Here is a 22,141-nt window from a genome sequence, read left to right on the forward strand (position 1 = left end):
CCCAGGGTCTGATCTCTTCTTTCAAGTTTACACAGAGCAAACAGATTCACTGGACCAAAGCACAGCTCCAAAAAAAAAAAAAACCAAATTCCACCACATTTTTCAAAAGAGACTACTTAGCCAGTGTTTTTTGTAGCATGGGCATTGCAATTTGGAGTTGAAGTACATTCTTACAAATCAGTGAGGTGACTAAGACTATACCTCCAAGGATGTTTTCTAGACTTCCAGGCAAATGTGGCTAAAACCATCTGCTGGAACTGCTTAAATTTCTGTACAGAATTTGTCAGAGGTACAAAGAGGTTCTTGTCTCATACTCTCACACATTTCTAACAAGCAGACACAAATGGCTATTTTGTTACTTGATGTGAACATCTCCATCTGTGGCAAATTTTTACTGGGAACATTATATCACATAATTAAAGCATCAGAGTGTCATTCATCAACTCAATAGCTTTAATACTGCCTGCATTTTAAGTGCTTAAGTCACTCCTGAAGGACAATTAGGTCTCCTTTTAAATATTCTTCTTATATTCTTTTATATTGTTGCATGTAACAATTTTCTACATTTCTTCCCTGGACATATCTGTAGAGAACTGGCTGTAATGGACGTAAAGAAAGCAAGACAAAACAGTTTAAACAAATGTGGAACTTAGTAAATGGTGGTGCCTGGAAACCACTCATTAAAAATGGACAAGCCCATCAGAAATGGGAGATGTGAGGCAGAAACTAGTTAAGCTACAGGGAGGAGGGCTTAGGGAAACAGAAACCACAGCTGTTCCAATATTTGGAACCATCATTCCCTGTTGTCTCACTTTTTAAAAAGTTTTTCTGTCCTTTATAAAAAGAAATTCCTAGGATAAATGGCAAATTATCAAACCTGCTGAGCTGAGAGGCTTTTTCCCCTGCTGCTGTAATGAAGACCAATTTAGCAGCACTACCTAACACAATAGAGAGAGGGACCTAAAGCAATTTGACTTTGTGCCACTTAATCTCAAAGGTCACCACTCTCAGTTCACACAGATGAAGGAGACTTCTGTATTCCCTATTTGCTGTGTTGATGCACACTTGGCTGGCATAACTTTCCCTGGTGGGCAGTAACAAGCAGGGACAGTTCCCTCACAGCCGTGCAGCCCAGAGATCTGCAGGGCACCATCACCACCCGGCTTCGTAAGTGACCCGTTCTGTGGGGATGGAAACCAACTACCAAATCCTCACTGACTTCAGCGGCAGCAGCAGCAGCAGTGCCTGCATCTGATCCCTAGGTCTGGGGCTGGGCTGGACAAAGGACACACAGGGGACATTGCCCCTCCAGAACGTGACTTTGGAAACAAGCACCTGCCATTGTCTCCTGTTGTTGCGCTAGGGTGACATCAGCCTGAGACACCGGGCAGCCCTCAGTGCCACCTGGGACTGCAGATGACAGGCCCTGGCCTCTGCCACCAAACAGAGGGGAGAATTCACTCTCCAGACTGACCTTCCAGATGGAAAAGGTTGACATATGAGGCTCTCCTGCACGTGCACGTTAGCTGTGCCAGCTACAGAGCCCTGGGAAGCAGCCGCTGAGCACTGGGACAACAGAAGGCACAGAAAGAGGGACAAAACCAATCAAGCACAGAGGCTTTTCATGATTGCTGAGCCCCAGATGGCCCCCAAGAGTGGTGCCACCCACCAGTCCTTATTTGATGACAAAGAGCTGGTCCAGCAGGTGCTGTTCCTCCTTCGCCAGGCAACACCCAGGCTCTTTGCTCTCCCCTCTCCTATACTGGCAGCAGACATGCCCACCTTCTTTGGTTCCACTTGCAGAGCCTTGTATCTCTTAGCCATGGCCACCTGGGAAGTGGGAGCAGTCACAGGGGAGACATGCCATCTGCACCGGGCAGGAACCAAGGCCTCTGTGCACAGATGAAAACCTGTGTCCCCACAGGATGTTTTGGCTGCCCTGCTCCTCATTGCCTTTTGGCTGGAAATGCAATTGCACTTTCTTCCTCATCCAGAAGTCCTTGCCAGGGCAAAGCTGGAGCAGTGTGCTGCATTCCAAAAGCAGTGTAGGTTGGAGTTGATTAAGGAAGGAGACTGTTTCCAATCCAAGCCACACCAGAACAGTCACAGGAGGGACTTTCCATCTTTAAGAAAGAATGGACAATTCAGAAGTGAACATAGGGCACTGTTCCCTGGGTGACAAGGAGGGGAATCTTTCTACCTTTTGAGAGTTTCTAGAATTTTTATTCTGTGTCTGGCTCTGAGCTCGTATTGGAGAAAGTAATCCTGAAGTGCTCCTGGTCATGTGCTCCACCTCCTTGATTGCTTGACTTTCCTTCAGTTTTCTTCCCTTTCATTTGAAAAGCACCTCGAGTGGAGATTTACATGGTGGGACCCATGTGATCTGTAGAAGGAATAGTAGAAGTGATACCAGTCATGAAAACACCACCAGTATGAAACCAGCCCCACAGCCAAACAATTTCTCTGAAGTGTTTTGTCTCCAAATACAGTCTAAAGGTAATCTAGGAAGCCAACTATTCTGATAAATATGGCCAGACCAGCACACACATGCTGACTCATTCCTCAGCCTTCTGCTGCTCAGGAAACAATCCCTGCTTTTGCCTTTACTGCAAACGGAAGCTCAGGCAAAGCCCACCCACACCCAGCTGCCCTCAAAGGCAAAAGGAGTGCCCCAAAATGCTCCCTGGCTGCCTCCAAGCACAACAATGCCTTCTGTAGGGAGCCTAAAATGTCTCCCCGACACCAAAGTGTGGAGGAAGATGTGCTGTAGCTCATGCTGAGGTGCACACACAGAGTCCATATCCCCAGAAACATTCAAGGTCAGGTTGGCTGGATCTCTGAGCAACCTGATCTACTTGAAGAAGTCCCTGATCACTGCAGGGATGGTTGGAGTTTGTGACCTTTAAAGTATCTTCCAACCCAAACCATTGTAATAGTCTACTTTATTTTTGTTTGAAAAGCTATGAGATCAGAGGTTAATATGAGTGGGTGCCATCTGATGCTTTGGAGTTTAGTGGATGGGCAGTTTTTTTATTTGCAGCCACTTTGCATTTTGCCTCCAAAAGATCCTTGGCATACCCTCACCTGCCCTTGTCCATGTACAAACAGCAGTTCAGAAAGTTGTGGAACACAAGGAACAGTTGCTTCTGCATCTTTTCTATTTCTTCCCTAGCTTTGAGACTCAGTGACTAGAGAAAAAGCAAACTTGAAATTCTACCTGTTTTTTTCATATCCATATATGCTCACCTAGACCCCGTATTTTAAGCTCCAGTCTGCAGTCAGTTTCTTCCCTTGCAGAGGCCTAGAGGGGATTTTTCTACACCAAAAACTGACTCCAATGCAGCCACGGCTATTCAACATCCAAAGGATCTTTTCTGATTTTATTGGTTGACCTATTTAGTAGGAGCTACACCATCAAAAGCACATTTTTCTTCTTTGAGGATTGACACCAGCTTTACGGCTATTTTAAACCCTGAGTTTGCTTTACTATCCTATTTCCAAGAATTGATATTAAAAATGCATCTCTGCAGTGCTCACTGGCCCCTGAAGTACAGTGTCCATTTTCTGGCACAGAACTTAACAAAAATATCTTCTTCATATCCTTATATATTCCTCATAAAAATCATAACCAGATTGTAATAAATATGGCCAGGAGACCATCTCCTTTAAAAGGCTTTTATTAAAGACAGCTCTGGGTGGGGAACCCGAGGGGTCGCGCACACCGCCGCTGCTCCCACTGGACGATGCTGAGGAGGAGGAGTGCAGCTTTGTCTCTCTGGGGCAGAGCTGGGGCCTCCGTCCTCACGGGAGTCCTTAGGAAAACCATATTGGCTTGTAGCCCAGGGGTATCCTCCAAGCTGGGTCCTACCCAAATTATGGTGACAGGACGGAATCTGGCTTTGGTCAAGAGTGGGTGACTTAGTGTGGTTCTGGTGGGTTGAAGTCAAAGTTTATGTGCTGGTTTGTTGTTTTGAGAGGGTTCATATAGTACCAACAGCCTCTCATTTGAATTCAGTCCGGGTGCAAGTCCTTCTGAGAGCAGGGGAGCAGGGGAAGTGGTTCCTGAAGGGAATGGATACAAATCCGGGGTGAGACGGAAAAGGGTAGAAATAGAGAGTATGATGGGGAGAGATACAAATACAGGGTAAAATAGTAACATCTAACAGCGGCAATTAAAGGCAAGTCCTAGAACTCTAACATTCAATGTTTAACAACAGACCAACACTTCAAATTAAGACCTTATCAACTTCACTATCATCAATTACCAATTACTACTCTGAAAAAGAGCTCTTATCTCCAGGATTTCATTCCTCACAAGATGAAAAAAGTGAAACCCATCAGCTGGTTCCTTGGATAAAGAAACAGAGATATTTGGAACTTCATGCTCATTGCCGACTCAATTGTATGTGCAAATATAATGAGATGAAAAAGCACAACTGGACAGATTGCAGTCACCTGCAACTATGTGTTTCAGTAGCATCCAAATTCCAGATGAGCCTCATTTATGTGGACTTTCCATCCTCACTTTTTTTTTTTTTGCTTGACTAAGCTACAATTCTTTCAAACATCTTAGTGATTACAATGTTTTTTGTTTAAAGATGTAATTACTTCTAACCTTAAAAAATTTTTAAGATAATGCACAGTGTAGACGTTAAGTAATTTTTGTTATGATTAACATTAAATTAAATACCTGGGAAATATATCCTATTTGTAGTCTGTAACAGTCTGCCAAACTGCCAAACTGTTACCACCCCTGTACCAGTACACTTGAAAGAAATTTTAAGGTTGGAGAATGTTTCTAGTTTAGCTGAAGTGAAAAAAGAGCAAATTCAGATCTGAAGCTACAAGGTCTCACATAAGTAAATGATATGGCTCCCTCTGCTGACTACAGAAAGACAAGTCAGATTTTTAAAATATAAACTAAAAAAAAAAAGGAGAGTTGCAGAACAAAATATTAATAAAATCCAGCAGCTGAGAAATTATATTAGGACAATAGAGGGCTATAGTTTTTAAATATTTATTAAATCATCACCTTCATTAGCTGAATTACTTATGTGTATAAAGTGAGTTGACTCACTTTATACACATAAGCAAGACTTTAAAAGTTGACAGAATAATGCAAAGATGAGAAGGAGGAGCATTTCTGGTGTGGAACACTTGGATCCAGTTGCAGCCCTTGGAAATTCAATAAAATGGCTTCTGACTCAGTGAAATGGACTATGATCCTACGGCCATCTCCATTCCCAGAGGTATTCACTTTTGGTTGTAGCAGTCACTACTCTTCCAAACTTTACACTCGGGCATGAGCACTTGAACTCTTTCTGGTGAAAAATGTAACATCTTTATTATCATTGGAGGTGAGTGTGTGTCTCTCTGGAGGAACAGAAGGCTGCTACCTCTGACTGAGGTAGACTGAATTCAAGTGTTAAATCCCTTGCTGCAAAGGAGAGGAATGGCACAGAGGCAACTGGCATGTAGTCATCCCCTCTGCAACCATTCCAGGCAGTGCACAGAGCTGTGCAAGGAATTCAGGCTAAGATTAGGCATAGTGTATGTGACACTAAAGACTTGGGTTCATATCCAAAGCAGTCTAGGAATGACTGATTGGCTAAAGAATGAATAGGGGTATAAAGCAATATCAAAGAGCTACCAGGGTGTTTGTAGTGCAAGACATGAGAAAATGTGATTTTGAGCTGAGAGGCTAGCAAAACTAGACACATGGTAAATGCAAGCTGCGGAAAAGAGCCCCCACAACATGACACTGAAGTTATCCAGATTGGTTGTGGGCATATTTTTGCTTCCATACAGTGAAAGTTAAGATATATATCTGCGCACCTGAATGGTACAGATAATCTATAAAAGGTTTAATTTCAGGCTACTATTCTTAGCTGTTTTGCAATTGATCTACAAGAATCTAATTCTCTTATTATTTACTTTTCTCCTTTTACCACAAATCACAGATTGTCTTCCTTTTTCATTTTTCAACAAATAATTATACTGCCTGACATCTTAATGAATAAGCATTGCTAGAGGAGCAAAGTTAATGAGATCTATCCTGCTAATTTCCTGTCATGGTCTTTGAAAATGCTTTATGTTCCACACATAAACATGTATTCTACTTAGGATTATCTCCTCCCCTCTTTGCCCTCATTAAGTGCTCCAGGAGGGAACCAGTTGAGTGTACCAGAGCCAATACCTCCTGCCCGTAGATTTTCTATTATGTCATTTTCTATTATTTCTTTTCTTGGTTTTTCCGAAACAAGTACCAGAGGAGGCTGTTGCTAACAAAAAATGCCCACAAAAACACACACAAAATCCCTAACAACACCCCCAAAAAGCAAAGAAAGAATTAAACTCCAGAACAGAAAAAATATGAGACACTTCATACTAGTCTAGAAACTAATGAATTTCTCCTCATGAATTGCTTTCTGTCCATCAATCACAGAATTAGTTTTTTAGTTAAAGCTAGCAAATGGAATATGTTGCATTCCACTTGGAAAGAAAACACAGATTTTTCCGTCTCATAACTAAAAATATATGTAGTGTATTCCTTAAAGAATGGAGTTCCAATGCCATTTCTAACATGATGATTCCTTGCCACAGCTTTACTCTGAACAGAATTTTAGCAATTCACTTTTATGCACTTGGGTTTGACATCCAAGAAAAAGGCTTAGTAACTTTAGCCTACAGAGAGAACAAGACAAAAGGATTTGGACATTTCCTGATCTATTTTTTTCCCTTACTCCTAGACTTAGGACAAAAAGCCTAAGGCAGAGTAGCAGAGATACTTAAAAAAACCAAAAGAAAACCAAACCAAACACCAAGCAACCCAACCAACGACCCATCCACCCAACCAAGCAAAAAAAAACCCCAAAACCACAACCTGAAGAGCTTAAAGTCTGTACAGAAGAGACAGTCTTGTTTTCCTTTATTTAAATATAAAAGTACATGGGCAACAGCTGATATTTTTACTTTCACATAAGAAGAGTAAAAAGAAATGAAAATACTGTTTCAGTGTTTGGACTTGAAAATATTTAACCAGTAACAGTTTCCAGACCTTTCACTAGGAAAAGTAAAATACCCTATCTCTGTTTGCTGTCTTTTATTGGTTCAAACAAAGACCTTTCTCATTCACTCACTCGTACTGTGGGTTTCTCTGATTTGTACATCGCCCTCTTCGAGAAAAGGAGAATGTCCCGTTCCACTATAAAAGGGGAAGTCGGAGAGGATTCTTTTTGGCAGATTTCTCAGATGAAAATAAAACGCAAATGCAGCAATATTATATCTTGAGAACCGTTTATTGATGCAAAAAGGTAAGTGTTTCTACTAAAAAGAGGATGGAAAAAGGAGCAGAGGAAAAAAGAGAGAGATAGAGAAAGAAACAGAAGAGAGGGACAGCGTTACCATAAGAACGCTCTGTCAGCATCGGCACGGCAGACGGAGGACGCCTGCTGCCAACCGCGGTGTGTCTGTGGCGGGCGGGGCACGATCTCCAAGCAGCAGCGGTCTGTGTGTCTCTTCCATTGGCGACGGACGGGCTGCCGTGGCTATGGGTGCGCTCCTAGAGAGAACTGCGGGTTCTCAGGGCGGTAGGGGCACCGTAAGAGCAGGTGGCGGCGGTGGCGGAGCTGCGGCTGTGGTGCCCTTGGCGGCCACAGGCAGGTGGCTGTGGGCCAGCGCTGCAGCAGGCCGTGCGGTGGGCAGCGCGGGAACCAGCGGCGCGCTGGGCTGGGCTGGGCTGGGCTGGGTGCAGGCCGCAGTCGCACCCGCTCCGCTGGGGAAGCAGTGGAGCACGAGGTCCCTGTGCTGAGCTGGTTCGTGGAAAAAGTGAAGCAGGGCAAAGCAGGTACGGGTAGGGAAGCAGGACCACGGGGGGAAAAAGGGAGACGGGGGGAGAAGGGCCAGGATGACCCTCGCAATGAGCCTCTGATCCCTCCAAGAAACGGGAAGCAAAAATGGCTGGCGTGGCGTCGCAGCTGTTTGCTTTAATGTGCTAAGGTTTCTGCCACAGCCCGACTTCACGGGCGTTTTTGGGAGGCTTTCTTTGCGGGCACCCGGGCATCTACCACCCCCAGCCTGTGGCGGGTTCTCTTGCAGCCCGATCGTGGAAGTTTTTTCTGCCGTGGTCCCCTGCCAGGTGAAGCCTCTCGGGGGACAGGGCTGTCACCACGTGTACAGCCCTTATAGGAATCGTTTGCCTCATGTATACCATGCGTTGAGGCATAAATAAAAATCAGATTGGTCCCTCTCAGGGAAGTTTATTTCATCCCTCTGAATACGTCTCATGACTGGGCTGGATCAAATAATGAGCCTTTGGCTGTGCCACAGGTGCAGGAAATAGCCAACCTGTTAGAGTAACTGTTTTGAATGAATGCCTTAAGTCCACCTTGAATCCTGTAAAACCACCTCTAAAGAACAGGAAATGGCAGCAAAATTCAGTCCCATTTGTCATTCCAGTCACTGAATGAATGAATGGCTCTAAGAAGGTTTTTATAACACTTGCTTTTAGAGAGGTCAGTTTTTCAGCCATGAGTTTGATCTCAGGTGTGAGTTTGGAGTTTCATTATGTTCCCATTACAATAGTTTGATTAATTTTCGGAGACCAGTTTGGATAATTGTAACCTGTGGAAATGCAAGAGCTCACAAATCAGAAGTAACAAACTAAAGACATTTTTTTTCCCCAGCACGTGAAAGGGCAATGTCAGAAACAACAGCAGTACAGGCTGGCCTTCAACATCACACTCAAGGCCTGCAAAGTAAGTCCATCAGCTTTAGTTGTTTTGCTCTTTCTTTCCTCTGCTGTATCTTGTATTTTGGAATTGTTTTTTTTTCCAATGGGCTGGTATAAAGAATGATTTATGTAGGCCCATTGAATGAAATCAGCTTGTGAAAAGCTGGCTAATAGCAACAAAATGCTATGTCAAACTAAGGTAACAATTTATCACAGTTCCTGCTCATTCCATCCTCAGGAACATTCAGGTTGTTTGAGATAGAAACCCTGGCAGACACTTGACATTTATCTACCAGTAAAATTCAGTTTTTGGTGTGTTATTTGGAACAGACATTTTGAGGGTCAGACATACATCACAAAGCTCAGGATCATGCACTGGTGATTCTAAAAGTCAATTTTTTTTGAGTCAACTCAGACTCTTCCTTTAGTTCAACCTTCTTCCCATTTTTATATCTATATGTCATGTCCAAGTAACTCTGAGGCAGAAACACAGACTGGGCAAGTCTGATTTCATTGCCATGGATGATCCTTAGAAGAAAATGATCAGCAGATTGTTTGATCAATGCATTTTGAACGCCACTACTAAATCAAAACAGTATTCTTTGTGCACTTTTCTTTTTTTCATACTGATTTTTTTTCTGCTAGGAAAATCTAGCGCAGGATTGCTTAATGAAGCGTGTCCTGTCAGTTAGACCTGTTACTTAAGGTTACTTAAGGAAATTAGCTCTCCTTCCCAGTCCTCATAAGTTGATTGACACAATCATAGAACCATAGAGTGGTTTTTATTGGAAGAAACTGTAAATGTCACCTAGTTCCACCCCCTGCCTTGGGCAGGGTCACCTCCCTCTAGAGCAGGTTGCTCGGAGCTCCATCCACTCTCCTTGGACAGCACCTTGGGCAACCTGTTCCACTGCCTCAGAGAGCTCATAGATTCATAGATCTGCCTTCTTTCAGTTTATAGCCATTATTCCCTGTCCTATCACTACAAGCCCTTGTCAAAAATTTTCTTGTAGGTCCTATTTAGGTATTACACACCACCCTGTTTGAGAAGGACAAATGCAGTATATTGGATTATTAGGATTTTGGGGGTGTAAAGAGTTTTTCAACTAGCAAATATCATTTGTCCCTTCACACTTTATCATGTCATAGCTCCCTGAAAATCAAGTAGATCGATTAATTTGCGATTGTTAGTCTGGGAATGGCGACTGGGGGATCAGGTGACTTAATTCTTGGACTTAACTCTGCAGGTCTTACCTGTGTGTGTCCCTGAAGCTACTGGTTACTATGAGAGGGTTTGGACTGCACTGTTAGCTTATTTCTCTGATTATTTTCTAAGATAAAGCCTCAGAAAGTTTAAACAGGAGGTGGAGTAGTTTTCTTTATTTTGTTAACATGGTATAAAGTGCATGTACATTTAGTTTACTGAACACTTGTCTTCTGGGACCACATGGAACAGTTTGTGGAAACATCTGATTTTTACAGCTTGAGACCAGGGGAGGCTGAAAGACAGAGACTATGAGTGAAGTGCACTCCAGCACAGCATGGTGAGACGAGGCTTGGATAATCCTGTAAAGCTGACTTTAAACCTTAGGACTATCTGCAGACTCAGGAGGTCTTCCAAACCTGGGCTAGAATTCTATAACTATCACTGCATCCAGTGATTCTGTTTTTACTAATGAACATTGATGCCAGTGTATCGAAAAGAAATTGACGATTTGTCTAAAAGGACAGCACCGCTGAGACAGAGACCACCAGCAATAATGGATGCAGCTTTGTTCAGTTTGTTTGTTCCCAGCCATTTTGATGTTTTACTGCTCCATCCACACAAGGCTAGGTGTGTTCAGCAAGAGCTGTCCTTCATTTGGTGAAAGTGATGTCACTTTTTAGAAGCCAGTCTCTTGCTATGAGACCTTTCCAGTGCATGAGCCGGTGGCTGTTGCCCATTGCAAGTCAGAAAGGAACATGAAACATGGTTAACACTGAACCAAAAAAAAAAACCAATGTCCTGATTTGCAGAGCTGACTAGCCTGACAAGATTTTATGATGCTCTAGGAGTACTCTTCGGCACAGTTCATAGGTTATAAATGCCAAATTTCATAACTAGTCTAGTTTTGGTTTACGCTTTTGTGGTTTTTTTTTTCACTTTTCAATGGATAGAATGTGATTACACCAAGACAGCCCTACTGTTCATGCGCCTCTCCTCTTAACTACTGCTACCCTTTGTGCCATATTTATTCCTGAATGGTTAGTAATTACCTACAGTGTGGCTTTTAAGGGTGTGAGTAACGTGTGGGTTTTACTCTGCCAGAATGGCTCCACGTTCCAAAATGCATGCATCAGGTGGGTGACACCTTCAGATGACCTATAAATTTACTTTAACTGCTTTAATTGCCATGACATTAAACACAATCTAAGGTTTCAAACCATGAGCATAATCTGTTCCATGTCAGATATAATTTTTTTTTTAATCAGGAAGATCTGCTTGTTTTTCACCCCATCACATGCTAGGTTTGCCTCACTTTTACTTTATGCTCTCTCCAAGGACTGTGAAGAGCAGTTTGGAATAGAAAAGGTGGCTGGATCCCGCTTTGCCATCATACTGAGCAGCAGCAGGAAAAAAATTGTCCCATTTATGGTGGTAATGGATAGCTGAGACAACTTGTGTAGTGTAGCAAGGCATGTGGGGTGCAATAGCCAGTGTCACTTCTGCCCCACTCCTTCACTTCTTGGCTGATGCAGGGAGGTGCCTTCCTCTTGCTGCTCACCTTTCACTGCTGTATGGAATCAGGATAGGAAGGCATGCAACAACATTCTATAGGAGGGTTTCCTACTGTGCTTTCCCCTGACAGGTCTCTTCTGGCCTCCACAAGGGGATTGTCAACAGCACACGGAAGAGCTTCTTCACTGCGGGACAGCCTAGATAGGCTGCTGTGGTAGCAGGCCCACCACACCACTGGACTGGAGGCACTGCTGGCAGTCCCTAGTCCAATGCCACACTCAGAGCAAGGTCACTTTGAACAGGTTCTTCATGTTTGTAGTATATGGTAGAGATAATTAATGCTATTAATGTATAAAATATTGTAAGATCCAAGCTATGTCCAAGCTATGACCAGACCCCAGCCGGGAGCAGAGTCTTATTCATCTAGTTCCCCCGGGAGGAAGACGTTAAGATAATATCAGGTCCTTTAACATAAGAATGGAAGCTTCCTGAGTTCCTGAGTTCCTGAGCCTTCCTGATCACTGCCTTCCCTGGAATGCCAGGACCATTCAAGAATGATTTTGCACCTCGAAGATTGCATCTACTACAGTGATCACCAGGCACCACCCTGTTACGTGTGAATGCCGACTTCTCCAGAGTGCTCAGGCAGCATCCAGACACCTGGATTGGATTTTTGTCTAACTCTGCACATGTATGGCCCCGGTTCTGCATGTGAAGGGACACAAAGGAACATTTGGTCAGCTCTGCCTCGGGCGGAATAAACTGTATAAAAACTTGCTGCTCAAAGCAGCATGTGTGAACAGGGGAGACTCTGACATTTGGGGGTCAGATCCGTGTGTTCACCCAGTGTCAATCCTGGGTTCGGCGCTGCCCTTGGCTGTGGTGGTTTTTTCCTGATCAAAATTCTGTTTCGCTGACAATCTAATAAATCATTGCTACATTTTCCTATAAATTTGGCTCTCAATTTGATAATTTATAACAATGTTTAACATGAAAACATATTTAACACAAGTTTCCTGTACTTTGTGTCATTGGATGCCACTGAGAAAAGTCTGATTGTTTTCTTCACTCACCTCTTTTAATGTTTATATATAGGGATAACATTCCCCACTGGGCTTCTACAGGATAAGCAGTCCCATCTCTTTCAGCTTCCCCTTGTGTGAGAGATGCCCTTGTTCTTTCATCATGCTTGTGGCCCTTTTCTGTATTCCTCCAGTCTGTACTGTCTCTTGTATTGATGCATCCAGGAGTGGACTTAGCACTCCAGGCATGTCTCACCAGGGCTAATCACAGAGGAAAGATCAGCTCTTGCACTGCTGGTACCACTCCTCTTAATGCAGTCCAGGAGGCTATTTGACATATTTGTCATGAGGGCAGATTACTGGGTTGTGGTGAGCTTGGTGTCTACTGGGGCCCTGGGTCCTTCCCAACTGTTTTTTGGCTGGGTGACTCCTGCATATACAGGCTGAGCCTGGTCCTCTCAATTGCAGGACTTTGCACTTCTCTTTATTCAACTCCCTTCATGAGCTTTCTCTTGGTATTTTTCTACAAACTTTTGAGGGCCCTCTGAATGGTGGCACAGCCCTCTGGTGTACAGAGGTGCACATGCTGCCCTGCAAAATTTCCTGCTACTCTTGCCATTGAGCTTCTTTCAGCTTGCCAAGTTCCTCAGCTTCCCTCAGCAGCTGTTTTCCTGTTACTCCATTAGTCTCAACATCTCTAATCTTCAGAACCTCCGCATGCCACAGAGAGAGTCCAGCATTAGCTCTCCTACTGGGTGTTGTCTCTTTTGTGCGATTTTTAACCCCAATGCTCCTGCTGCCCTTGAGCTCCAGACCTGACTCGTATTAGGTACAGTAATTTCAACATGTAATTATGCACATACATGTGCTTATCGGTGCTTTAGGAATGAGGACAAAGAGAACAATGCAGTGAGTGCCCCAGTCCATATGCTAGAGATAGTTTCTATTGCCCTATTAGAGCTCTTTTTCCTCTGTGGCAGCCAAGTTCTAATTGAGGCTCTTGAGTTTTGTTTTTAGGAGACAAAACTTTGCTTTAACTGGCTTGGTGCTGCTTACCCACTGGAGGCTCCTTGGAGTGTCTCACCAGGACTCAGGTTAAATGACATGATGAAACCCATGAGTTACCCAAGCTCAAACATTTGACAGGCAAAAATGAGCAGGCCAGCTTAGCTGAGGAACAGCTACTCACATGCTTTGTTGGATCCCATAGTGTTGGTGAGAGGCTGGCCAGTTGCATCAGCATGACATTTGGTTGCATCAGTGTTGTGGTTTGTTTCATGTTTGTTCAGTTTTCCCCCAGTTGTTTGAGTTGAGGGTCTTGCCCAGTTCCCAGTTTCTGTCAATCCTCAAACCCCTCCCCAGTTACCATAGTTACAAAATGTATCATTTTGTTCTCCACCCCTGGCTGCCTGCCTGTCACTCGGCGCCCCTGCCTCTTTTTCCAGAATCTTCTGGTCAGGGTATCGGGTGATTGGCTACGGGGCCAGGGCCCCTCCCGCAACTGTGTTCAATTGGTTTCCCTGTTATGTCAATCCCAAATGTATCCTTCATTCCCCTCTTCTGATTTGTCAACCCTTACCCCTCCTAGTCCCTTTATAATCCGAGGTTTTCCCCACCTCGGGGCTCTCTCGGTCTCTTCTCCCTGGCTCTTCCTCCCCTCACCCAATAAACGCTCCTACCCCGAAGAACCTGAGAGTCACCTCTTCCTTCTCTCCTGCGGCATTGGAGTATCTCTGCGGCCAACGTCCGCAAGGCACAACATCGCCTTAGGCACACGACCTGACTTCGGGTTGGGGAAATGCCCTACTGGCTGGAGGTGGGCTGGACAGTTCCTAGCCTGGGTGTTCTCATTCTACCGGCCACACCGCTCTAGTTCTGGCGCCCAATGTGGGGCCCTCTCTGGATTGCTCCTGACCGCGCCAACGTCAGTAGAGCTCGGACGCCAGCTACAGAGCCCCACGGACGAGATTCCCAAATCTCACTGGTCGCGGAACTACCCCAGGGTGGTAGCAGACCTCGTTTCAGAGGTAGCGCTCCCTGGGGATCACGGACGGCAGCTCCTCGCACCTCGGAGTCGTCCCGCTGCAGGACCGTCGCTGTTACGGCTTTTCGTTTGTCACCACCGGACTTTGTGAGTTTTTCTTTACTCTCCCTGTCGCTTTTCCCCCCTTTTTCTGGTGTTTCGTCACCATTTCTCCTTTCTCTAGACAGGGGCCGGTGGGTGGCACCCTTATACCTTTTTCTTTTGCCTTTGCTGGAACGGGGAGGGCTTCTCAGTGGCTGCCGATTTTAAAATCTTTAAGCTATGGGTGCTAAGCTCTTGGTAGCCCAGAAGGGGCTTTATTACCAAGTTGCGGGAATCCTTGTTGGGGGGGGTTGTTCAGTTAACAAAAAAGAAATTAAAAAGTTAGTTCGATGGTTATTTTCTGAGTTCCCCGAAGTCTCCCCCGACCTAATCAAGGATCCTGCCTTTTGGCAGAAAGTGAACGCTAGGTTGTCGCACTTGATTAGGGTGGGGGATGCCTCGCTTTCCCCACTTTCGTTTTGGATTCAGCAAATTCGGTCCCTTCTGAAAGCGAGGGGGAGCTCAGAAAAACCATCAGTTAGTTTTAGTTCACACCCCAGTTCGTCTACCCCTACCCCTACCCCTAAACCCCCGTCCCGTCATTCCAAACATAAAACTGGAATTCTGAAGGGCGCAGCTCCCTCCAGCCCGGCACAGGGTGCCCATCTGTCCCCTGGCCCCCTTCAGAATCCTCGGCTCCCCCGCCCTAAGAGTCCTGGCCAGACTCTTAGGGGCTCCTCGTCTTCTCCTACCTCCCCTGCCCCAGTCCCTAAGTCCCTGGTTTCAAGTTCCCCAGTCCCGAAAACCCCTGTTGAAAAAACCCTAACTTATCCCCGGTTGCCTCCGTCTCCACAGAATGGCTCCCATGGAGCTCAAGATGGAGGCAGCCACATGGCCATGGCAGAAAAACCCCCTTCTTTATCCCAGAATCCCTTCGCTCCAAGTTCTAACCCCTTCCTGCCATTCGGTCACTCCCAATTCTCCACCCCCTCGTCCCTCTTCCCTTCCGGTCCCTCCTCCTTTCCTGATTCCTCCCCCTTGTCAGTCCCTCCCATCCCTCCTCCCACGTTCCCTCCCATTTCTCCTCCCACATTTCCCACCATGGCTCCTCCCACGGTCCCTCCCATGCCACCTCCCATTTCTCCACCCCCTGCGTCTCTAAAAGTTCCACCCCTTGACTCCGCCTCCTGGGAGGGTCCCCTGACATCGGACCGCCCTGCCCAAGTTCCCAGCCACGCCTCTACCTCCCTCTCTTCCGGTTCCCACGCCCCTCCTTCTGGTTCCCATGCTTCAGAGTCCGGGGGGGGGGGGGCGTCGGGAGCCGGGAGCCAGAGCTTGCTGCAATGCCATCCGCAGCCCCGGTTGTTTACCACCCAAAGGGGGATGGTGGGGTGCGTAGGCAATGGGTCCCACTGCACCACTCACAGATAAAGGAGCTGTGCGAGGCACAAAAAGATTATGGCCGGGACAGTGAATACTTTCGGGGAGTGTTGCAGGCGACACTCACCGAAGCCGATGTCACCCCCTTTGATATCCGTCGCCTCTTCACGTGCCTGCTCAATCCCACCGAGCGGGCTATGTGGGAGGCGGCTTGGAAGAGGGGGGTGACTGAGGCCCTTCCTAGCCTGTGGGAACAGCCCCATACGGGGCTGGACCTCACAGGTAACGTCCTGGCCGTTGATCAGCTCCTAGGGACCGGGAACTGGGCAGATGGGCATTCGCAGGCGAGTGCCATCCCCCCGGAGGCTCTCCGGGAGTCAGCGCGGGCAGCTGAGAAGGCGTTCCTGGCGCTGCCGGGGGCGGCTCCTCTCCTTTCCTATTCCTAAGATCTTCCAGGGCGCCGAGGAGTCGTTCCTCGATTTCGTCGAGCGGCTCCGCAAAGCTGTCGAGCAGCAGGTGGGGAATGAGATCGCACGGGAGCATGTCCTAAAAGAGGTGGCGTCCACAAACGCTAACACCGCGTGCAGGGATGCCATCCTCAGTCTCCCGGTGCACCCACCCCCCACGCTGCACGACATGCTGGAGGTCTGCGCCCGGAAGGTTCGGCTTACACCATCTCGGGAAAGCGAGAGGAAGAACAAGCCGCCGCCCCGAGTCAACGCCACAGAAGAACAACCCAACGACGCCTTCTCCAAAGCAACATGCTGCTCGTCTGCTCCCGGCCCTTCCGCAGCCAGACCTTCCCCGTGCCATCTATGTGGGAAGGTCGGACACTGGATGCCCGACTGCCCGTTGCGGAGGGAGTTCTACGAATTTAAGAAGGAGCAAGGACTTCAGGGGAAAACCCTGCCAAAAAACTAATATCTGAGCGCAGCTCCCCCCTGCGCAAAGACAAAAATGAGGCGGGTCAATTAACACCATGCAGGGAGGGGAGAACCAAGGGACCGCCACTCGCCAACAATGACACTATTTCACCGGATGTGACACTAATTTCATGTCTCCAGCCAAAACCTGTACTGACCACCTTTTCTGTTTTCAGTCCCTTCCAGCTGCAGCTGACGGAGCCTTTACATCTTCGGAACTCCGACTTTCATCTCGTGTCTGTCAGCCCGGAGTGCCCAGGAAACTGGGGACGGATAAGGTGTAAGTACGTCGTCGTCGGAGACACAAAATTTACCCCTCTAGAGGTGAACATAATCCCGGGTCTCTTACCATCAGACTCGGGACAGTTCGCCTTGGGGCTGCACTGTGTCCGACCCCCCTCTTTCCTGCCTAAGGGACAGGTGATTGCGCAAGCGATCCCTGTCCCTGAAATGACTTGGGCCTTGGGGTTCCCCCCATCTGATGATCAGAGCCCAGCAGTGGCCTGGGCCCAAGTCCTGGGGCGGGAAGGGCCGCACATCACCTGTCAACTTTCAAAAGGGGGGGAGCAGAAGCCTCTTCGGGGCTTGTTGGACACAGGGGCAGATGTTACGATCATTCCCTCCCGGGAATGGCCGTCACATTGGGAGTTGCAGGATGCGTCAGGTCATGTCTGAGGTGTCGGGGGTTTACAATTGGCTAGACAATCAAAGAGCATCGTGCAAATTACGGGGCCGGATGGGCAATTGGCTTCAGTACGCCCATTCGTACTAGACTATACGGAACCCCTGTGGGGGAGAGACCTCCTTGCCCAGTGGGGAGCCTGAATTGACCTCCCAGTGGCTCCCCAGGTTTTTCGGGCAGCGGTCACTGACGAGCGCCCTACCTGGAAGCTGAATTGGAAATCAGATAAACCAGTACAGGTAGTGCAGTGGCCGCTCAACGAGCTCGTCAAGGAGCAGCTACAGAAGGGCAACCTGGTGGAGACCATGTCAGAATGGAACTCCCCAGTGTTTGTCATCAAGAAACCTAACAAAGATAAATGGTGGCTCCTTCACGACCTCTGTCAAATTAACAACATCATTGTAGACATGGGGCCTCTCCAACCAGGGATGCCGTCCCTGACGATGCTCCCCCAAAATTGGAATTTGGCTGTAATTGACATAAAAAATTGTTTCTTTCAAATTCCCTTGCACCCGGACGATGCTCCGCGTTTTGCCTTCATGGTTCCTGCCATCAACCGTGAAGCCCCAAGCAAGTGCTATCATTGGCAGGTCCTTCCACAGGGCATGAAGAACAGCCCAGTGATCTGCCAATGGTACGTCGCTTCCCTGCTGTCCCCAGTGCGTGCAGCCGCAAAAAATGTCATCATTTATCATTACATGGACAACATCTTAGTTTGTGCTCCGACCAGCGACCTACTTACCCACGCGCTTGACCTGACAATCGATGCATTGATTGTTGCAGGGTTTGAGCTTCAGCAAGATAAGATTCAACGGATGCCACCCTGGAAGTACCTGGGTCTGGAAATAACGAAGCGGACCATTGTTCCACAAAAATTGGCTATTAAAACTAACATTAAAAACCTGGCGGATGTCCACCAGCTGTGCGGGTCCTTGAACTGGGTAAGGCCTTGGCTAGGCATTCCAACAGAAGACCTAGCCCCCCTTTTCAATTTATTGAAAGGGGGAGAAGAGCTTAGTTCTCCAAGGTACCTTACCCCAGAGGCCCAGACAGCACTGGAGAAAATCCAAGATTCCATCTCGGCCAGGCAGGCCCACAGATGTCACCTGGGCCTGCCGTTTAAGTTCATCGTTTTGGGTAAGCTGCCACACCTCCATGGGGTGATCTTTCAGTGGGACGATTCCACCAAGAGCAAGGACTGGGGCTTGGGGGATCCCCTCTTAATCATAGAGTGGGTTTTCCTCAGCCATCATAGGTCCAAAAGGATGACACAGCCTGCCGAGCTGGTGGCAGAATTGATCAGAAAAGCGAGATCACGGATCAGAGAATTAGCAGGTTGTGACTTCGAGTATTGCGGAGGGCAACAGGCGTGCTGACGCTCTTGCCGCTCCAGTTCAAGCTGCCCCACTCCCTGATCTGTTTGGTCAAGCAAAGATCAGCCACCAGCAGTTCCATCAGAACACCCCTGGCCTTGTTCGGCAATTCCATTTAACGCGCGAACAGGCCAAGGTGATTGTGGCTACATGTCCTCAATGCCAGTCCCACCAGCTCCCAGCTATACCCTTGGGAGCTAACCCCAGAGGTTTGTCTAGCTGCGAGGTGTGGCAGATGGATGTTACCCACATTTCTTCGTTTGGCCGTTTACAGTATGTACATGTCTCAGTAGACACTTTTCTCCGGCGCAGTCTATGCCTCTGCCCACACAGGGGAAAGGGCAGCGGACTGCGAGAAACATCTAATTCAAGCGTTTGCTGTCCTGGGCATCCCCAAGGTCATAAAAACAGATAATGGCCCGGCGTATAAATCCAGGGAACTGCGTAGCTTCCTGCAACAATGGGGAATAGAACACAAGACCGGCATCCCCTATTCCCCGACAGGCCAAGCCGTGGTGGAGAGGGTCCACCAGAGCCTGAAAAGAGTCCTAGAACAACAACGAGTGGCCGTGAAGGTGGAGTCCCCCCATATCCGTCTCGCAAAGGCGTTGTTCACCATCAATTTTCTGAACTGCTCTTTTGAAAATCTCAACCCGCCTATTGTGCGACACTTCGGGAAGCACGAGCAGCTGCAGCCCAGGGCCAGGCCTCCAGTCCTTATTAAGGATCCGGAGACCTGGAAAACGGAAGGGCCCTTCGATCTCGTCACCTGGGGGAGGGGATACGCTTGCGTTTCCACCCCCTCCGGGCCGAGATGGATACCAGCCAAGTGGGTCAGGCCCTTCCGCCCTGGGAAGACACTGAAGACAGAAAATGTGGAGCAGGTTAAAGAGGCATGTTGGCAATGGCGGCGGAAGCTCCATGGGGTGGAGCCATCCTTACCCTAACCCTCTCTCTGCCTTAGGCAAGACCACATTCAGATTCATTTCTCACGTTTATCTCTGTGTTTGTTTTCAGTTTCTCCCCCATGGACCTCAGCAACATCTCGACCCTCTTGGCAGCCATCCTTCTCGGGACCCTGATACCACCAGCGGGCCCGTGGATTGTCCCCCAGCCCAAGGCCAATGTCTGGCGCACCCTCGCGAGTGCCCTCGGCCAGGAACATATCTGTTAAGATATGGGTTCAGCAGAGGACCCAATGTCGTCTTGCCTTGTGGGGATCCCTCTCTCCCTTAATAAATTTTCCTCCCCTTTCAATACTACCCTTACCTCAGCCTTATCCAAGACCCCCCCATTAACAATCAATGCTCAGAACGCCTGGAGGGACAGGATCAGAGGGCTGGCCCCTTTGAGTTCCGAACCTCCAGAGCTTGATTTGCTCGGCTCCGCCAATGCTTCCCTTTGTATTCTGTTTCAGTTTGCCCCTCGTCCTTGGGACGATAGATACTCGTGGGCCAAACCATCAAAGCCTGAGTATCAAGCTGCCCAGTGGTGTCGAACGGCCATCAAGATACCACTTGCTTCCACCCTGGGTAGCAAGCCGGTGTCCCTGCCCCGTGGGATCTTTTTCATTTGCGGAGACCGAGCTTGGGCAGGCATCCCCGCTCGCCTGGTCGGAGGTACCTGTACTTTGGGGCGGCTGTCGCTGCTTACCCCCAACATGACCCAAATCCGTGATTGGAAGCTAAGAAGAGCACAACCGAATTCGGCCCGTCCTAAAAGAGCTCTTAAGGATCTCGACCCGGATTGTGACTCCCAAATTGAACATTGGTCGAAACCAAAAACAGTAGCCCTCACCCTTTTTTTACCTTGGGTATCTGTGGCAAAATCTCTAGGTGAATTGGCCCGCCTGGAGTGTTGGGTGGCTAAGCAAGCAAATTTAACGTCAGCGACGCTATCAGACCTCCTCACAGACGAGGAAACTACAAGGAAGGCGACACTTCAAAACCGCGCAGCGATTGATTTTTTGCTGTTGCTCCACCATCATCGCTGCGAAGAGTTCGAGGGCCTCTGCTGCTTGAACTTGTCATCCCGAGCCGAGGACGCGAGGGTGGCCATCGACAAGATGCAGGGCCTTGTTCATGAAATAAAGCAACAAACATCGGACTGGCTGGGGGACCTCTTTCAAGGGTGGGGATTGTCAAGTTGGGCGGGGTCAATCTTAAAGACTGTACTCTCCACCCTTTTAGTTCTGTTTATCATTCTAATTGCCTGCTCCGTTGTCTGGGGACTCGTCAAAAGACTTGTATCCAAGGCCACCAACGTCCCAGACATCAGCCGAGTGGAAGTCCCAGGCAAAGGCGGCGAGAATTAGAGTTCAGCCTCTTCAGAGAGCTCCAGCCCTGAAGACACTTGCTCGGACTCCGGTGACATGGAGCAGGCTCAGACTTCAATCTAGACTGTGCTTGCCCCTACCATTTTTTTTAAAACAAAAAAGGGGGAGATGTTGTGGTTTGTTTCATGTTTGTTCAGTTTTCCCCCTGTTGTTTGAGTTGAGAGTCTTGCCCAGTTCCCAGTTTCTGTCAATCCTCAAACCCCTCCCCAGTTACCATAGTTACAAAATGTATCATTTCGTTCTCCACCCCTGGCTGCCTGCCTGTCACTCGGCGCCCCTGCCTCTTTTTCCAGAATCTTCTGGTCAGGGTGTCGGGTGATTGGCTACGGGGCCAGGGCCCCTCCCGCAACTGTGTTCAATTGGTTTCCCTGTTATGTCAATCCCAAATGTATCCTTCATTCCCCTCTTCTGATTTGTCAACCCTTACCCCTCCTAGTCCCTTTATAATCCGAGGTTTTCCCCACCTCGGGGCTCTCTCGGTCTCTTCTCCCTGGCTCTTCCTCCCCTCACCCAATAAACCCTCCTACCCCGAAGAACCTGAGAGTCACCTCTTCCTTCTCTCCTGCGGCATTGGAGTATCTCTGCGGCCAACGTCCGCAAGGCACAACATCGCCTTAGGCACACGACCTGACTTCGGGTTGGGGAAGTGCCCTACTGGCTGGAGGTGGGCTGGACAGTTCCTAGCCTGGGTGTTCTCATTCTACCGGCCACACCGCTCCACATCAGCATGACATTTGGTCAGTTTTTCTTGGTATCACATTGGTGACAGGAGGTCTGTGAAGCTGGTGCATTGGCAGTGATGGGTCTCACCTCTGTGTCCAGGGAGCCTGCCAGAAACGTCTGCTCTGTGCTATGAAAACCACATACATTTTCCTTGCTGAAGAGTTAGAAGGTAAATAACTCCACAACAC

At 47.8% G+C, this 22,141-nt stretch overlaps 1 long non-coding RNA gene across 1 annotated transcript; it reads left to right on the plus strand.

Annotated features, from left to right (window-relative positions):
• Positions 1 to 7,523: 7,523 nt before the first annotated feature.
• LOC139588824 (uncharacterized) lies at positions 7,524 to 12,402 on the plus strand. The gene is made up of 3 exons (XR_011678832.1): positions 7,524 to 7,846; positions 8,685 to 8,756; positions 11,581 to 12,402. It is a non-coding gene; the product is annotated as an uncharacterized lncRNA (long non-coding RNA).
• Positions 12,403 to 22,141: the final 9,739 nt, after the last annotated feature.

Source organism: Agelaius tricolor, unplaced genomic scaffold (genome assembly GCF_023055355.1).
Source record: "Agelaius tricolor isolate 1412-34295 unplaced genomic scaffold, bAgeTri1.0.p SCAF_4, whole genome shotgun sequence".
Classification (NCBI taxonomy): Eukaryota; Metazoa; Chordata; class Aves; order Passeriformes; family Icteridae; genus Agelaius; species Agelaius tricolor.